We start from the raw sequence: 17,086 nt of genomic DNA on the forward strand, positions 1-17,086 counted from the left end.
GCAACAGGAGATTGTTGCATCCATCTAGAACCCTCAGAACTACAGTGCTATGATGTCACTCACTTCCACAGGCCTTGCAGAGTGTAAACAACAACAACCCAGCTTTGTTGTGTATGTAACCATAGGGATTTGTGATGTCACCTAGAACCTTCACAGCAGCGACAGCTTTATGAGGAGCATCAGCACTGCTCTGCCTGAGCAGAACCATCACCGCCATAGGTTGTCAAATAACCCGGGTTTAACCCACACAGGTAAGTCCAATGGGGTGCAGGCATGTCCTCTATGCTTACAGCTTCCCGTGGGTGTTGGTTTGATACCGTTTGGGGACAGCCAAGGAGGCATCTGCAGGCAACAAAGGTAGGTGTGTGCTTGTGTGTGTGTTTCCTATGCAGATCCTAAGCCCAGTGTCACATGCAAGTAGGAGGAGTAAGAAGGGTTCCTGGCAAATCCGGGTTATGGATTGCATTTAAAAAGGCCCCGTGGGAGTGCAATGGGCCCCTGTCTTGCTGCTTAGCAATAATGGTATGGGTTTAGGTTCTGCTGTGTGTACTGGTGGTTGACTGCCCCCCAGCCCAGAGTGTGCATGGAAAATTGTCTGGCAGCCTCCCTGACAGCAAGCAGTGATAGTGCCCATGAAGGGGACCTTGTTGGGCCCGCCCCTTTCACGGTTATCGCTTCTCGGCCTTTTGGCTAAGATCAAGTGTAGTATCTGTTCTTATCAGTTTAATATCTGATACGTCCCCTATCTGGGGACCATATATTAAATGGATTTTTGAGAACGGGGGCCGATTTCGAAGCTTGCTTCCGTCGCCCTATGCATTGACCCGATATGGCAGTATCTTCGGGTACAGTGCACCACCCCCTTACAGGGTTAAAAAGAAAGATTCCTACTTTCATTGCTACCTGCTTGCTGGCTAGCCAGCTAGCCAGCCCTGTGGGCCTTGCTGCTGCTGCTGCTGCAGCCAAAAAACAAAAGGTGGTGCTGCTGCTGCTTCTGCTTCTGCTTGTGTCTGGCCGCTGTTGGAGCGTCCAGGCACAGGACTTCTGCTGCTGCTGACTAAATGGCCTCCTTAATTGGATCATTTGAGTAGCCAGCACACCTGTGCAGGTAGGGCATGACATGATAGGCAGCTGCCTTGATAGCGGGTGGGTGCTGAATGTTCCTAATTGACAAAATAAGATTAATGCTTATGAAGAAATATAAAATCTCATCCCTTCCCCAATATCGCGCCACACCCCTACCCCTTAATTCCCTGGTTGAACTTGATGGACATATGTCTTTTTTCGACCGTACTAACTATGTAACTATGTAACATAACATGGGGGGGGGGGGTCTCCTGGCTGTTCACACAGGTGTGTCATTGCTGTACATTGACCATGCATTGCTTCTGTGGTATTGCAAAGGCAAAGACAAATGCTTCCAGCCATCCATTGCACTAATGGATTGGTCATCAGCTGGCTGTCTATGTCCCGCATCAATATAGACCAAAGTACAGAGGGTTAGGCTATGCTATTGTGCACCTACCTGATGCATCAGAAGGTGCGAGGCCCTTGCTAAATTCTGTGCACAGACTTTGAGATCTATGCTTTAGACTGTATCTAAACCTGCTCCAACATGGACTGACATTCTGGCCTACTTTCAGCCGATGCGACTTGTCTGTCGCTGAACAGTCGCTTTTTATGTATTCAGCACCTATGTATAATGTTGTAAAAATGCTCTAGAAGCTAAAGTCGCAGAAATGTCACACATATTTGGCCTGCAACTTTCTGTGCGACAAATTCAGACAGGAAAAATCAGTATAAATCCTTAGAAAATTATCCCCCAGTGTCTCCATCTGCTGGCGGTATTGAATAAGCATTGCTGCACTGATGGGGTATGCATTAGACGAAAAAAAAGAAGAAAAAGAAGAATAATACGCCCAGAAAAGAGGCGAAAAGGAGAAAAACGTAAAAAAACGTGAAAAAAAAGTAAGAGGAAGAGAAGGGAAAAAAAGGTGGAAATGGGTTTAAAAGTGATTTCGGCGGAGAAATATATATATATATATATATATATATATATATATATATATATATACGCGCACACACACACATATATATAAACGTATTCTCCGTTGAGATATTGCAGCCGCTGCTGTGTCCAGGCCCAGGAGCCTTAGCACTGTGCTGTGATGTCACTCAATACCACTGACATCACTAGGTGTAAACAACATCTCTCCTTTGCTGTGTATGTGAATATGGAGCTGTTTGGTGATGTCGTCTATTATGGCCTTCATAGAAGCAACAGGAGATTGTTGCATCCATCTAGAACCCTCAGAACTACAGTGCTATGATGTCACTCACTTCCACAGGCCTTGCAGAGTGTAAACAACAACAACCCAGCTTTGTTGTGTATGTAACCATAGGGATTTGTGATGTCACCTAGAACCTTCACAGCAGCGACAGCTTTATGAGGAGCATCAGCACTGCTCTGCCTGAGCAGAACCATCACCGCCATAGGTTGTCAAATAACCCGGGTTTAACCCACACAGGTAAGTCCAATGGGGTGCAGGCATGTCCTCTATGCTTACAGCTTCCCGTGGGTGTTGGTTTGATACCGTTTGGAGACAGCCAAGGAGGCATCTGCAGGCAACAAAGGTAGGTGTGTGCTTGTGTGTGTGTTTCCTATGCAGATCCTAAGCCCAGTGTCACATGCAAGTAGGAGGAGTAAGAAGGGTTCCTGGCAAATCCGGGTTATGGATTGCATTTAAAAAGGCCCCGTGGAAGTGCAATGGGCCCCTGTCTTGCTGCTTAGCAATAATGGTATGGGTTTAGGTTCTGCTGTGTGTACTGGTGGTTGACTGCCCCCCAGCCCAGAGTGTGCATGGAAAATTGTCTGGCAGCCTCCCTGACAGCAAGCAGTGATAGTGCCCATGAAGGGGACCTTGTTGGGCCCGCCCCTTTCACGGTTATCGCTTCTCGGCCTTTTGGCTAAGATCAAGTGTAGTATCTGTTCTTATCAGTTTAATATCTGATACGTCCCCTATCTGGGGACCATATATTAAATGGATTTTTGAGAACGGGGGCCGATTTCGAAGCTTGCTTCCGTCGCCCTATGCATTGACCCGATATGGCAGTATCTTCGGGTACAGTGCACCACCCCCTTACAGGGTTAAAAAGAAAGATTCCTACTTTCATTGCTACCTGCTTGCTGGCTAGCCAGCTAGCCAGCCCTGTGGGCCTTGCTGCTGCTGCTGCTGCAGCCAAAAAACAAAAGGTGGTGCTGCTGCTGCTTCTGCTTCTGCTTGTGTCTGGCCGCTGTTGGAGCGTCCAGGCACAGGACTTCTGCTGCTGCTGACTAAATGGCCTCCTTAATTGGATCATTTGAGTAGCCAGCACACCTGTGCAGGTAGGGCATGACATGATAGGCAGCTGCCTTGATAGCGGGTGGGTGCTGAATGTTCCTAATTGACAAAATAAGATTAATGCTTATGAAGAAATATAAAATCTCATCCCTTCCCCAATATCGCGCCACACCCCTACCCCTTAATTCCCTGGTTGAACTTGATGGACATATGTCTTTTTTCGACCGTACTAACTATGTAACTATGTAACATAACATGGGGGGGGGGGTCTCCTGGCTGTTCACACAGGTGTGTCATTGCTGTACATTGACCATGCATTGCTTCTGTGGTATTGCAAAGGCAAAGACAAATGCTTCCAGCCATCCATTGCACTAATGGATTGGTCATCAGCTGGCTGTCTATGTCCCGCATCAATATAGACCAAAGTACAGAGGGTTAGGCTATGCTATTGTGCACCTACCTGATGCATCAGAAGGTGCGAGGCCCTTGCTAAATTCTGTGCACAGACTTTGAGATCTATGCTTTAGACTGTATCTAAACCTGCTCCAACATGGACTGACATTCTGGCCTACTTTCAGCCGATGCGACTTGTCTGTCGCTGAACAGTCGCTTTTTATGTATTCAGCACCTATGTATAATGTTGTAAAAATGCTCTAGAAGCTAAAGTCGCAGAAATGTCACACATATTTGGCCTGCAACTTTCTGTGCGACAAATTCAGACAGGAAAAATCAGTATAAATCCTTAGAAAATTATCCCCCAGTGTCTCCATCTGCTGGCGGTATTGAATAAGCATTGCTGCACTGATGGGGTATGCATTAGACGAAAAAAAAGAAGAAAAAGAAGAATAATACGCCCAGAAAAGAGGCGAAAAGGAGAAAAACGTAAAAAAACGTGAAAAAAAAGTAAGAGGAAGAGAAGGGAAAAAAAGGTGGAAATGGGTTTAAAAGTGATTTCGGCGGAGAATATATATATATATATATATATATATATATATATATATATATATATACGCGCACACACACACATATATATAAACGTATTCTCCGTTGAGATATTGCAGCCGCTGCTGTGTCCAGGCCCAGGAGCCTTAGCACTGTGCTGTGATGTCACTCAATACCACTGACATCACTAGGTGTAAACAACATCTCTCCTTTGCTGTGTATGTGACTATGGAGCTGTTTGGTGATGTCGTCTATTACGGCCTTCATAGAAGCAACAGGAGATTGTTGCATCCATCTTGAACCCTCAGAACTACAGTGCTATGATGTCACTCACTTCCACAGGCCTTGCAGAGTGTAAACAACAACAACCCAGCTTTGTTGTGTATGTAACCATAGGGATTTGTGATGTCACCTAGAACCTTCACAGCAGCGACAGCTTTATGAGGAGCATCAGCACTGCTCTGCCTGAGCAGAACCATCACCGCCATAGGTTGTCAAATAACCCGGGTTTAACCCACACAGGTAAGTCCAATGGGGTGCAGGCATGTCCTCTATGCTTACAGCTTCCCGTGGGTGTTGGTTTGATACCGTTTGGGGACAGCCAAGGAGGCATCTGCAGGCAACAAAGGTAGGTGTGTGCTTGTGTGTGTGTTTCCTATGCAGATCCTAAGCCCAGTGTCACATGCAAGTAGGAGGAGTAAGAAGGGTTCCTGGCAAATCCGGGTTATGGATTGCATTTAAAAAGGCCCCGTGGGAGTGCAATGGGCCCCTGTCTTGCTGCTTAGCAATAATGGTATGGGTTTAGGTTCTGCTGTGTGTACTGGTGGTTGACTGCCCCCCAGCCCAGAGTGTGCATGGAAAATTGTCTGGCAGCCTCCCTGACAGCAAGCAGTGATAGTGCCCATGAAGGGGACCTTGTTGGGCCCGCCCCTTTCACGGTTATCGCTTCTCGGCCTTTTGGCTAAGATCAAGTGTAGTATCTGTTCTTATCAGTTTAATATCTGATACGTCCCCTATCTGGGGACCATATATTAAATGGATTTTTGAGAACGGGGGCCGATTTCGAAGCTTGCTTCCGTCGCCCTATGCATTGACCCGATATGGCAGTATCTTCGGGTACAGTGCACCACCCCCTTACAGGGTTAAAAAGAAAGATTCCTACTTTCATTGCTACCTGCTTGCTGGCTAGCCAGCTAGCCAGCCCTGTGGGCCTTGCTGCTGCTGCTGCTGCAGCCAAAAAACAAAAGGTGGTGCTGCTGCTGCTTCTGCTTCTGCTTGTGTCTGGCCGCTGTTGGAGCGTCCAGGCACAGGACTTCTGCTGCTGCTGACTAAATGGCCTCCTTAATTGGATCATTTGAGTAGCCAGCACACCTGTGCAGGTAGGGCATGACATGATAGGCAGCTGCCTTGATAGCGGGTGGGTGCTGAATGTTCCTAATTGACAAAATAAGATTAATGCTTATGAAGAAATATAAAATCTCATCCCTTCCCCAATATCGCGCCACACCCCTACCCCTTAATTCCCTGGTTGAACTTGATGGACATATGTCTTTTTTCGACCGTACTAACTATGTAACTATGTAACATAACATGGGGGGGGGGGTCTCCTGGCTGTTCACACAGGTGTGTCATTGCTGTACATTGACCATGCATTGCTTCTGTGGTATTGCAAAGGCAAAGACAAATGCTTCCAGCCATCCATTGCACTAATGGATTGGTCATCAGCTGGCTGTCTATGTCCCGCATCAATATAGACCAAAGTACAGAGGGTTAGGCTATGCTATTGTGCACCTACCTGATGCATCAGAAGGTGCGAGGCCCTTGCTAAATTCTGTGCACAGACTTTGAGATCTATGCTTTAGACTGTATCTAAACCTGCTCCAACATGGACTGACATTCTGGCCTACTTTCAGCCGATGCGACTTGTCTGTCGCTGAACAGTCGCTTTTTATGTATTCAGCACCTATGTATAATGTTGTAAAAATGCTCTAGAAGCTAAAGTCGCAGAAATGTCACACATATTTGGCCTGCAACTTTCTGTGCGACAAATTCAGACAGGAAAAATCAGTATAAATCCTTAGAAAATTATCCCCCAGTGTCTCCATCTGCTGGCGGTATTGAATAAGCATTGCTGCACTGATGGGGTATGCATTAGACGAAAAAAAAGAAGAAAAAGAAGAATAATACGCCCAGAAAAGAGGCGAAAAGGAGAAAAACGTAAAAAAACGTGAAAAAAAAGTAAGAGGAAGAGAAGGGAAAAAAAGGTGGAAATGGGTTTAAAAGTGATTTCGGCGGAGAAATATATATATATATATATATATATATATATATATATATATATATACGCGCACACACACACATATATATAAACGTATTCTCCGTTGAGATATTGCAGCCGCTGCTGTGTCCAGGCCCAGGAGCCTTAGCACTGTGCTGTGATGTCACTCAATACCACTGACATCACTAGGTGTAAACAACATCTCTCCTTTGCTGTGTATGTGACTATGGAGCTGTTTGGTGATGTCGTCTATTATGGCCTTCATAGAAGCAACAGGAGATTGTTGCATCCATCTAGAACCCTCAGAACTACAGTGCTATGATGTCACTCACTTCCACAGGCCTTGCAGAGTGTAAACAACAACAACCCAGCTTTGTTGTGTATGTAACCATAGGGATTTGTGATGTCACCTAGAACCTTCACAGCAGCGACAGCTTTATGAGGAGCATCAGCACTGCTCTGCCTGAGCAGAACCATCACCGCCATAGGTTGTCAAATAACCCGGGTTTAACCCACACAGGTAAGTCCAATGGGGTGCAGGCATGTCCTCTATGCTTACAGCTTCCCGTGGGTGTTGGTTTGATACCGTTTGGGGACAGCCAAGGAGGCATCTGCAGGCAACAAAGGTAGGTGTGTGCTTGTGTGTGTGTTTCCTATGCAGATCCTAAGCCCAGTGTCACATGCAAGTAGGAGGAGTAAGAAGGGTTCCTGGCAAATCCGGGTTATGGATTGCATTTAAAAAGGCCCCGTGGGAGTGCAATGGGCCCCTGTCTTGCTGCTTAGCAATAATGGTATGGGTTTAGGTTCTGCTGTGTGTACTGGTGGTTGACTGCCCCCCAGCCCAGAGTGTGCATGGAAAATTGTCTGGCAGCCTCCCTGACAGCAAGCAGTGATAGTGCCCATGAAGGGGACCTTGTTGGGCCCGCCCCTTTCACGGTTATCGCTTCTCGGCCTTTTGGCTAAGATCAAGTGTAGTATCTGTTCTTATCAGTTTAATATCTGATACGTCCCCTATCTGGGGACCATATATTAAATGGATTTTTGAGAACGGGGGCCGATTTCGAAGCTTGCTTCCGTCGCCCTATGCATTGACCCGATATGGCAGTATCTTCGGGTACAGTGCACCACCCCCTTACAGGGTTAAAAAGAAAGATTCCTACTTTCATTGCTACCTGCTTGCTGGCTAGCCAGCTAGCCAGCCCTGTGGGCCTTGCTGCTGCTGCTGCAGCTGCAGCCAAAAAACAAAAGGTGGTGCTGCTGCTGCTTCTGCTTCTGCTTGTGTCTGGCCGCTGTTGGAGCGTCCAGGCACAGGACTTCTGCTGCTGCTGACTAAATGGCCTCCTTAATTGGATCATTTGAGTAGCCAGCACACCTGTGCAGGTAGGGCATGACATGATAGGCAGCTGCCTTGATAGCGGGTGGGTGCTGAATGTTCCTAATTGACAAAATAAGATTAATGCTTATGAAGAAATATAAAATCTCATCCCTTCCCCAATATCGCGCCACACCCCTACCCCTTAATTCCCTGGTTGAACTTGATGGACATATGTCTTTTTTCGACCGTACTAACTATGTAACTATGTAACATAACATGGGGGGGGGGGGTCTCCTGGCTGTTCACACAGGTGTGTCATTGCTGTACATTGACCATGCATTGCTTCTGTGGTATTGCAAAGGCAAAGACAAATGCTTCCAGCCATCCATTGCACTAATGGATTGGTCATCAGCTGGCTGTCTATGTCCCGCATCAATATAGACCAAAGTACAGAGGGTTAGGCTATGCTATTGTGCACCTACCTGATGCATCAGAAGGTGCGAGGCCCTTGCTAAATTCTGTGCACAGACTTTGAGATCTATGCTTTAGACTGTATCTAAACCTGCTCCAACATGGACTGACATTCTGGCCTACTTTCAGCCGATGCGACTTGTCTGTCGCTGAACAGTCGCTTTTTATGTATTCAGCACCTATGTATAATGTTGTAAAAATGCTCTAGAAGCTAAAGTCGCAGAAATGTCACACATATTTGGCCTGCAACTTTCTGTGCGACAAATTCAGACAGGAAAAATCAGTATAAATCCTTAGAAAATTATCCCCCAGTGTCTCCATCTGCTGGCGGTATTGAATAAGCATTGCTGCACTGATGGGGTATGCATTAGACGAAAAAAAAGAAGAAAAAGAAGAATAATACGCCCAGAAAAGAGGCGAAAAGGAGAAAAACGTAAAAAAACGTGAAAAAAAAGTAAGAGGAAGAGAAGGGAAAAAAAGGTGGAAATGGGTTTAAAAGTGATTTCGGCGGAGAAATATATATATATATATATATATATATATATATATATATATATATACGCGCACACACACACATATATATAAACGTATTCTCCGTTGAGATATTGCAGCCGCTGCTGTGTCCAGGCCCAGGAGCCTTAGCACTGTGCTGTGATGTCACTCAATACCACTGACATCACTAGGTGTAAACAACATCTCTCCTTTGCTGTGTATGTGACTATGGAGCTGTTTGGTGATGTCGTCTATTACGGCCTTCATAGAAGCAACAGGAGATTGTTGCATCCATCTAGAACCCTCAGAACTACAGTGCTATGATGTCACTCACTTCCACAGGCCTTGCAGAGTGTAAACAACAACAACCCAGCTTTGTTGTGTATGTAACCATAGGGATTTGTGATGTCACCTAGAACCTTCACAGCAGCGACAGCTTTATGAGGAGCATCAGCACTGCTCTGCCTGAGCAGAACCATCACCGCCATAGGTTGTCAAATAACCCGGGTTTAACCCACACAGGTAAGTCCAATGGGGTGCAGGCATGTCCTCTATGCTTACAGCTTCCCGTGGGTGTTGGTTTGATACCGTTTGGGGACAGCCAAGGAGGCATCTGCAGGCAACAAAGGTAGGTGTGTGCTTGTGTGTGTGTTTCCTATGCAGATCCTAAGCCCAGTGTCACATGCAAGTAGGAGGAGTAAGAAGGGTTCCTGGCAAATCCGGGTTATGGATTGCATTTAAAAAGGCCCCGTGGGAGTGCAATGGGCCCCTGTCTTGCTGCTTAGCAATAATGGTATGGGTTTAGGTTCTGCTGTGTGTACTGGTGGTTGACTGCCCCCCAGCCCAGAGTGTGCATGGAAAATTGTCTGGCAGCCTCCCTGACAGCAAGCAGTGATAGTGCCCATGAAGGGGACCTTGTTGGGCCCGCCCCTTTCACGGTTATCGCTTCTCGGCCTTTTGGCTAAGATCAAGTGTAGTATCTGTTCTTATCAGTTTAATATCTGATACGTCCCCTATCTGGGGACCATATATTAAATGGATTTTTGAGAACGGGGGCCGATTTCGAAGCTTGCTTCCGTCGCCCTATGCATTGACCCGATATGGCAGTATCTTCGGGTACAGTGCACCACCCCCTTACAGGGTTAAAAAGAAAGATTCCTACTTTCATTGCTACCTGCTTGCTAGCTAGCCAGCCCTGTGGGCCTTGCTGCTGCTGCTGCTGCAGCCAAAAAACAAAAGGTGGTGCTGCTGCTGCTTCTGCTTCTGCTTGTGTCTGGCCGCTGTTGGAGCGTCCAGGCACAGGACTTCTGCTGCTGCTGACTAAATGGCCTCCTTAATTGGATCATTTGAGTAGCCAGCACACCTGTGCAGGTAGGGCATGACATGATAGGCAGCTGCCTTGATAGCGGGTGGGTGCTGAATGTTCCTAATTGACAAAATAAGATTAATGCTTATGAAGAAATATAAAATCTCATCCCTTCCCCAATATCGCGCCACACCCCTACCCCTTAATTCCCTGGTTGAACTTGATGGACATATGTCTTTTTTCGACCGTACTAACTATGTAACTATGTAACATAACATGGGGGGGGGGGGGGGTCTCCTGGCTGTTCACACAGGTGTGTCATTGCTGTACATTGACCATGCATTGCTTCTGTGGTATTGCAAAGGCAAAGACAAATGCTTCCAGCCATCCATTGCACTAATGGATTGGTCATCAGCTGGCTGTCTATGTCCCGCATCAATATAGACCAAAGTACAGAGGGTTAGGCTATGCTATTGTGCACCTACCTGATGCATCAGAAGGTGCGAGGCCCTTGCTAAATTCTGTGCACAGACTTTGAGATCTATGCTTTAGACTGTATCTAAACCTGCTCCAACATGGACTGACATTCTGGCCTACTTTCAGCCGATGCGACTTGTCTGTCGCTGAACAGTCGCTTTTTATGTATTCAGCACCTATGTATAATGTTGTAAAAATGCTCTAGAAGCTAAAGTCGCAGAAATGTCACACATATTTGGCCTGCAACTTTCTGTGCGACAAATTCAGACAGGAAAAATCAGTATAAATCCTTAGAAAATTATCCCCCAGTGTCTCCATCTGCTGGCGGTATTGAATAAGCATTGCTGCACTGATGGGGTATGCATTAGACGAAAAAAAAGAAGAAAAAGAAGAATAATACGCCCAGAAAAGAGGCGAAAAGGAGAAAAACGTAAAAAAACGTGAAAAAAAAGTAAGAGGAAGAGAAGGGAAAAAAAGGTGGAAATGGGTTTAAAAGTGATTTCGGCGGAGAAATATATATATATATATATATATATATATATATATATACGCGCACACACACACATATATATAAACGTATTCTCCGTTGAGATATTGCAGCCGCTGCTGTGTCCAGGCCCAGGAGCCTTAGCACTGTGCTGTGATGTCACTCAATACCACTGACATCACTAGGTGTAAACAACATCTCTCCTTTGCTGTGTATGTGACTATGGAGCTGTTTGGTGATGTCGTCTATTATGGCCTTCATAGAAGCAACAGGAGATTGTTGCATCCATCTAGAACCCTCAGAACTACAGTGCTATGATGTCACTCACTTCCACAGGCCTTGCAGAGTGTAAACAACAACAACCCAGCTTTGTTGTGTATGTAACCATAGGGATTTGTGATGTCACCTAGAACCTTCACAGCAGCGACAGCTTTATGAGGAGCATCAGCACTGCTCTGCCTGAGCAGAACCATCACCGCCATAGGTTGTCAAATAACCCGGGTTTAACCCACACAGGTAAGTCCAATGGGGTGCAGGCATGTCCTCTATGCTTACAGCTTCCCGTGGGTGTTGGTTTGATACCGTTTGGGGACAGCCAAGGAGGCATCTGCAGGCAACAAAGGTAGGTGTGTGCTTGTGTGTGTGTTTCCTATGCAGATCCTAAGCCCAGTGTCACATGCAAGTAGGAGGAGTAAGAAGGGTTCCTGGCAAATCCGGGTTATGGATTGCATTTAAAAAGGCCCCGTGGGAGTGCAATGGGCCCCTGTCTTGCTGCTTAGCAATAATGGTATGGGTTTAGGTTCTGCTGTGTGTACTGGTGGTTGACTGCCCCCCAGCCCAGAGTGTGCATGGAAAATTGTCTGGCAGCCTCCCTGACAGCAAGCAGTGATAGTGCCCATGAAGGGGACCTTGTTGGGCCCGCCCCTTTCACGGTTATCGCTTCTCGGCCTTTTGGCTAAGATCAAGTGTAGTATCTGTTCTTATCAGTTTAATATCTGATACGTCCCCTATCTGGGGACCATATATTAAATGGATTTTTGAGAACGGGGGCCGATTTCGAAGCTTGCTTCCGTCGCCCTATGCATTGACCCGATATGGCAGTATCTTCGGGTACAGTGCACCACCCCCTTACAGGGTTAAAAAGAAAGATTCCTACTTTCATTGCTACCTACTTGCTGGCTAGCCAGCTAGCCAGCCCTGTGGGCCTTGCTGCTGCTGCTGCTGCAGCCAAAAAACAAAAGGTGGTGCTGCTGCTGCTTCTGCTTCTGCTTGTGTCTGGCCGCTGTTGGAGCGTCCAGGCACAGGACTTCTGCTGCTGCTGACTAAATGGCCTCCTTAATTGGATCATTTGAGTAGCCAGCACACCTGTGCAGGTAGGGCATGACATGATAGGCAGCTGCCTTGATAGCGGGTGGGTGCTGAATGTTCCTAATTGACAAAATAAGATTAATGCTTATGAAGAAATATAAAATCTCATCCCTTCCCCAATATCGCGCCACACCCCTACCCCTTAATTCCCTGGTTGAACTTGATGGACATATGTCTTTTTTCGACCGTACTAACTATGTAACTATGTAACATAACATGGGGGGGGGGGGTCTCCTGGCTGTTCACACAGGTGTGTCATTGCTGTACATTGACCATGCATTGCTTCTGTGGTATTGCAAAGGCAAAGACAAATGCTTCCAGCCATCCATTGCACTAATGGATTGGTCATCAGCTGGCTGTCTATGTCCCGCATCAATATAGACCAAAGTACAGAGGGTTAGGCTATGCTATTGTGCACCTACCTGATGCATCAGAAGGTGCGAGGCCCTTGCTAAATTCTGTGCACAGACTTTGAGATCTATGCTTTAGACTGTATCTAAACCTGCTCCAACATGGACTGACATTCTGGCCTACTTTCAGCCGATGCGACTTGTCTGTCGCTGAACAGTCGCTTTTTATGTATTCAGCACCTATGTATAATGTTGTAAAAATGCTCTAGAAGCTAAAGTCGCAGAAATGTCACACATATTTGGCCTGCAACTTTCTGTGCGACAAATTCAGACAGGAAAAATCAGTATAAATCCTTAGAAAATTATCCCCCAGTGTCTCCATCTGCTGGCGGTATTGAATAAGCATTGCTGCACTGATGGGGTATGCATTAGACGAAAAAAAAGAAGAAAAAGAAGAATAATACGCCCAGAAAAGAGGCGAAAAGGAGAAAAACGTAAAAAAACGTGAAAAAAAAGTAAGAGGAAGAGAAGGGAAAAAAAGGTGGAAATGGGTTTAAAAGTGATTTCGGCGGAGAAATATATATATATATATATATATATATATATATATATATATATACGCGCACACACACACATATATATAAACGTATTCTCCGTTGAGATATTGCAGCCGCTGCTGTGTCCAGGCCCAGGAGCCTTAGCACTGTGCTGTGATGTCACTCAATACCACTGACATCACTAGGTGTAAACAACATCTCTCCTTTGCTGTGTATGTGACTATGGAGCTGTTTGGTGATGTCGTCTATTATGGCCTTCATAGAAGCAACAGGAGATTGTTGCATCCATCTAGAACCCTCAGAACTACAGTGCTATGATGTCACTCACTTCCACAGGCCTTGCAGAGTGTAAACAACAACAACCCAGCTTTGTTGTGTATGTAACCATAGGGATTTGTGATGTCACCTAGAACCTTCACAGCAGCGACAGCTTTATGAGGAGCATCAGCACTGCTCTGCCTGAGCAGAACCATCACCGCCATAGGTTGTCAAATAACCCGGGTTTAACCCACACAGGTAAGTCCAATGGGGTGCAGGCATGTCCTCTATGCTTACAGCTTCCCGTGGGTGTTGGTTTGATACCGTTTGGGGACAGCCAAGGAGGCATCTGCAGGCAACAAAGGTAGGTGTGTGCTTGTGTGTGTGTTTCCTATGCAGATCCTAAGCCCAGTGTCACATGCAAGTAGGAGGAGTAAGAAGGGTTCCTGGCAAATCCGGGTTATGGATTGCATTTAAAAAGGCCCCGTGGGAGTGCAATGGGCCCCTGTCTTGCTGCTTAGCAATAATGGTATGGGTTTAGGTTCTGCTGTGTGTACTGGTGGTTGACTGCCCCCCAGCCCAGAGTGTGCATGGAAAATTGTCTGGCAGCCTCCCTGACAGCAAGCAGTGATAGTGCCCATGAAGGGGACCTTGTTGGGCCCGCCCCTTTCACGGTTATCGCTTCTCGGCCTTTTGGCTAAGATCAAGTGTAGTATCTGTTCTTATCAGTTTAATATCTGATACGTCCCCTATCTGGGGACCATATATTAAATGGATTTTTGAGAACGGGGGCCGATTTCGAAGCGTGCTTCCGTCGCCCTATGCATTGACCCGATATGGCAGTATCTTCGGGTACAGTGCACCACCCCCTTACAGGGTTAAAAAGAAAGATTCCTACTTTCATTGCTACCTGCTTGCTGGCTAGCCAGCTAGCCAGCCCTGTGGGCCTTGCTGCTGCTGCTGCTGCAGCCAAAAAACAAAAGGTGGTGCTGCTGCTGCTTCTGCTTCTGCTTGTGTCTGGCCGCTGTTGGAGCGTCCAGGCACAGGACTTCTGCTGCTGCTGACTAAATGGCCTCCTTAATTGGATCATTTGAGTAGCCAGCACACCTGTGCAGGTAGGGCATGACATGATAGGCAGCTGCCTTGATAGCGGGTGGGTGCTGAATGTTCCTAATTGACAAAATAAGATTAATGCTTATGAAGAAATATAAAATCTCATCCCTTCCCCAATATCGCGCCACACCCCTACCCCTTAATTCCCTGGTTGAACTTGATGGACATATGTCTTTTTTCGACCGTACTAACTATGTAACTATGTAACATAACATGGGGGGGGGGGTCTCCTGGCTGTTCACACAGGTGTGTCATTGCTGTACATTGACCATGCATTGCTTCTGTGGTATTGCAAAGGCAAAGACAAATGCTTCCAGCCATCCATTGCACTAATGGATTGGTCATCAGCTGGCTGTCTATGTCCCGCATCAATATAGACCAAAGTACAGAGGGTTAGGCTATGCTATTGTGCACCTACCTGATGCATCAGAAGGTGCGAGGCCCTTGCTAAATTCTGTGCACAGACTTTGAGATCTATGCTTTAGACTGTATCTAAACCTGCTCCAACATGGACTGACATTCTGGCCTACTTTCAGCCGATGCGACTTGTCTGTCGCTGAACAGTCGCTTTTTATGTATTCAGCACCTATGTATAATGTTGTAAAAATGCTCTAGAAGCTAAAGTCGCAGAAATGTCACACATATTTGGCCTGCAACTTTCTGTGCGACAAATTCAGACAGGAAAAATCAGTATAAATCCTTAGAAAATTATCCCCCAGTGTCTCCATCTGCTGGCGGTATTGAATAAGCATTGCTGCACTGATGGGGTATGCATTAGACGAAAAAAAAGAAGAAAAAGAAGAATAATACGCCCAGAAAAGAGGCGAAAAGGAGAAAAACGTAAAAAAACGTGAAAAAAAAGTAAGAGGAAGAGAAGGGAAAAAAAGGTGGAAATGGGTTTAAAAGTGATTTCGGCGGAGAATATATATATATATATATATATATATATATATATATATATATATACGCGCACACACACACATATATATAAACGTATTCTCCGTTGAGATATTGCAGCCGCTGCTGTGTCCAGGCCCAGGAGCCTTAGCACTGTGCTGTGATGTCACTCAATACCACTGACATCACTAGGTGTAAACAACATCTCTCCTTTGCTGTGTATGTGACTATGGAGCTGTTTGGTGATGTCGTCTATTATGGCCTTCATAGAAGCAACAGGAGATTGTTGCATCCATCTAGAACCCTCAGAACTACAGTGCTATGATGTCACTCACTTCCACAGGCCTTGCAGAGTGTAAACAACAACAACCCAGCTTTGTTGTGTATGTAACCATAGGGATTTGTGATGTCACCTAGAACCTTCACAGCAGCGACAGCTTTATGAGGAGCATCAGCACTGCTCTGCCTGAGCAGAACCATCACCGCCATAGGTTGTCAAATAACCCGGGTTTAACCCACACAGGTAAGTCCAATGGGGTGCAGGCATGTCCTCTATGCTTACAGCTTCCTGTGGGTGTTGGTTTGATACCGTTTGGGGACAGCCAAGGAGGCATCTGCAGGCAACAAAGGTAGGTGTGTGCTTGTGTGTGTGTTTCCTATGCAGATCCTAAGCCCAGTGTCACATGCAAGTAGGAGGAGTAAGAAGGGTTCCTGGCAAATCCGGGTTATGGATTGCATTTAAAAAGGCCCCGTGGGAGTGCAATGGGCCCCTGTCTTGCTGCTTAGCAATAATGGTATGGGTTTAGGTTCTGCTGTGTGTACTGGTGGTTGACTGCCCCCCAGCCCAGAGTGTGCATGGAAAATTGTCTGGCAGCCTCCCTGACAGCAAGCAGTGATAGTGCCCATGAAGGGGACCTTGTTGGGCCCGCCCCTTTCACGGTTATCGCTTCTCGGCCTTTTGGCTAAGATCAAGTGTAGTATCTGTTCTTATCAGTTTAATATCTGATACGTCCCCTATCTGGGGACCATATATTAAATGGATTTTTGAGAACGGGGGCCGATTTCGAAGCTTGCTTCCGTCGCCCTATGCATTGACCCGATATGGCAGTATCTTCGGGTACAGTGCACCACCCCCTTACAGGGTTAAAAAGAAAGATTCCTACTTTCATTGCTACCTGCTTGCTAGCTAGCCAGCCCTGTGGGCCTTGCTGCTGCTGCTGCTGCAGCCAAAAAACAAAAGGTGGTGCTGCTGCTGCTTCTGCTTCTGCTTGTGTCTGGCCGCTGTTGGAGCGTCCAGGCACAGGACTTCTGCTGCTGCTGACTAAATGGCCTCCTTAATTGGATCATTTGAGTAGCCAGCACACCTGTGCAGGTAGGGCATGACATGATAGGCAGCTGCCTTGATAGCGGGTGGGTGCTGAATGTTCCTAATTG

The 17,086-nt window shown here is 46.4% G+C and overlaps 8 non-coding genes across 8 annotated transcripts; all 8 read left to right on the plus strand.

The window, feature by feature from the left end:
- The first annotated feature begins 670 nt into the window (after nt 1-670).
- LOC130330922 (U2 spliceosomal RNA) lies at nt 671-861 on the plus strand. Its single transcript, XR_008873947.1, has one exon. It is a non-coding gene; the product is annotated as a U2 spliceosomal RNA (small nuclear RNA).
- Nucleotides 862-2,947: 2,086 nt separating this feature from the next.
- On the plus strand, nt 2,948-3,138 carry LOC130330926 (U2 spliceosomal RNA). The gene has a single exon (XR_008873951.1). It is a non-coding gene; the product is annotated as a U2 spliceosomal RNA (small nuclear RNA).
- Nucleotides 3,139-5,224: 2,086 nt separating this feature from the next.
- On the plus strand, nt 5,225-5,415 carry LOC130330927 (U2 spliceosomal RNA). The gene has a single exon (XR_008873952.1). It is a non-coding gene; the product is annotated as a U2 spliceosomal RNA (small nuclear RNA).
- Nucleotides 5,416-7,500: 2,085 nt separating this feature from the next.
- On the plus strand, nt 7,501-7,691 carry LOC130330929 (U2 spliceosomal RNA). The gene has a single exon (XR_008873953.1). It is a non-coding gene; the product is annotated as a U2 spliceosomal RNA (small nuclear RNA).
- Nucleotides 7,692-9,780: 2,089 nt separating this feature from the next.
- LOC130330930 (U2 spliceosomal RNA) lies at nt 9,781-9,971 on the plus strand. Its single transcript, XR_008873954.1, has one exon. It is a non-coding gene; the product is annotated as a U2 spliceosomal RNA (small nuclear RNA).
- Nucleotides 9,972-12,044: 2,073 nt separating this feature from the next.
- On the plus strand, nt 12,045-12,235 carry LOC130330923 (U2 spliceosomal RNA). Its single transcript, XR_008873948.1, has one exon. It is a non-coding gene; the product is annotated as a U2 spliceosomal RNA (small nuclear RNA).
- Nucleotides 12,236-14,319: 2,084 nt separating this feature from the next.
- Nucleotides 14,320-14,510, plus strand: LOC130330925 (U2 spliceosomal RNA). The gene has a single exon (XR_008873950.1). It is a non-coding gene; the product is annotated as a U2 spliceosomal RNA (small nuclear RNA).
- Nucleotides 14,511-16,594: 2,084 nt separating this feature from the next.
- LOC130330924 (U2 spliceosomal RNA) lies at nt 16,595-16,785 on the plus strand. The gene has a single exon (XR_008873949.1). It is a non-coding gene; the product is annotated as a U2 spliceosomal RNA (small nuclear RNA).
- Nucleotides 16,786-17,086: the final 301 nt, after the last annotated feature.

The sequence above is a fragment of the Hyla sarda genome, unplaced genomic scaffold (assembly GCF_029499605.1).
Source record: "Hyla sarda isolate aHylSar1 unplaced genomic scaffold, aHylSar1.hap1 scaffold_3428, whole genome shotgun sequence".
NCBI lineage: Eukaryota > Metazoa > Chordata > Amphibia > Anura > Hylidae > Hyla > Hyla sarda.